A 1,881-nucleotide genomic window follows, 5' to 3' on the forward strand; every position below is an offset into this window, starting at 1 on the left:
GTCAGAGTTAGAAGAGACAGAGCTACAAGAGACAAAGCTACAAGAGACAGAGTTGCAAGAGTCAGAGCTACAAGAGAACAAAACTACAAGAGTCAGAGTTACAAGAGACAGAGCTACAAGAGACAGAGCTACAAGAGACAAAGCTACAAGAGACAGAGTTACAAGAGTCAAAATTACAAGAGTCAGAGCTACAAGAGACAGAGCTACAAGAGACAGAGCTACAAGGGAAAGAGCTTCAAGAGTCAAAAAAAAAGATAAAAATATACTTTTTATGTGGGTTTATATACACTGTATAGCATTGGCTCCATTGTGTTGTTGTATAAGTTATTGAAAGTCTTTCTTCCTCTCAATTAGGGGCCGGAATGTAGGATCCAATTTGTGCTAAAGTTTATTGCAGATTTTAGTGTTTTCTCGCGTGGCTCATGCGCAGTGGTTAGGCCCTTTCCCATGAGCAATGCATATAGAGGAAGTACCTGCAGATTTGAAGTGGTTTTAGCAGTGTGCTAAGTGGAGTACGAGTTAAAAAGGTTTTTTGACTGTGACATTTCAGACGTTGCTGATACTGTATAAATATAATGGACAGCTCTGTCAAGAGAATCAAGAGAATCTTGGATATGTGTTAATGGAATACCTGGATCTGCATTGAGAAAATAAATCGACAAACTGCAATCTGACTCTATGTGCTTTGTGAGTAAGCCAAGGAACAGTACAGTAACATATACAAGTCAAGCCAGCCGTACCAGCCACTGTTAATACTCCAAGTGGCTTTAAATCGAAATCTATGTGTGCCACGACGATATCAACACTAACAACTTGGTGCTTCCTGGAATAGGCCTAGCTTAGTGACGGGTCTTTCCAAGATGACTGTCTTCGTCTGGAGACGCAGAGAGCTTACCAGACCCTTTTGGTCGAAGAACGTTTCCACAACTCTGCCATCACAACAACAAAGTCTCCAGGAACAAAATTTCTCGTTTTCTGGTTCCATTTTTGGCGTTCTTGAAGCAGAGGAAGGTACTCCTGCACCCATCGTTTCCAAAATAAATCGGCGATGTATTGGACTTGCCGCCATCTCCTCTTCACATAAGCCTCATCCTTACTAAATAGTTCAGGTGACAAGACTGGTTTCCCTTTCATCAGGAGAAAGTGATTAGGAGTGAGTGGTTTAAGATCAGTGGGATCATCTGAGAGCTTAGTGAGGGGGCGACCATTCAATACAGCCTCAACCTCACACAAAACAGTGTGGTAGGTGACAGTGCCAAATCCATCTTCACTGGCATCAGAAAAGTTGTGCTGCTCTGCTTTAATGGACTGTCCAAAATGTTTAGGCTTAATGCATCTCTTCACTTTGAATGAACCCTTTCAGATCCTCCAGCCATCCTGTCCACTGATGGCTGATGTCTGCAGGTATGTTGTCATCCCACCCACAACGTCTGCAACAGAGCTCTTGCAACATGACCTTTGCTGGCAGTGTCACTGGTGCAAGAAACCCCAAGAAACATAAACTGAACAGATTACAGACAACAATCCTTTTCTGCTCTGTGCTTGCTATTTCACCATCATTTTGAATTTGAATGTGTCCGACTCCACATACCACTGCAGTCCAAGGGCTCTCTCAACTGGAAGCTCATCTCTATCCAGATCCAGTTCCTTCCAGTTTTTAGCTCTATGCTCCTCTTCAATGGTTTGCAGCACTGTCCGACTGTTACTGATCCATTTTGTCAAAGTAAAGCCTCCCTTTAGGCAGAGGTCCCTGAGAGCTTTAACCATCACAACAGCCTCCTCCTCTGAGGGCAAACTCTTCAAACAGTCATCAACGTAAAAATTTTGCCTGACCGTTTTTACCACCTCTGATGGAAAGTGTGCATAGTTGTCTTCTGCTGT

The sequence above is a fragment of the Mugil cephalus genome, chromosome 1, assembly GCF_022458985.1.
Source record: "Mugil cephalus isolate CIBA_MC_2020 chromosome 1, CIBA_Mcephalus_1.1, whole genome shotgun sequence".
In the NCBI taxonomy this organism is placed as follows: Eukaryota; Metazoa; Chordata; class Actinopteri; order Mugiliformes; family Mugilidae; genus Mugil; species Mugil cephalus.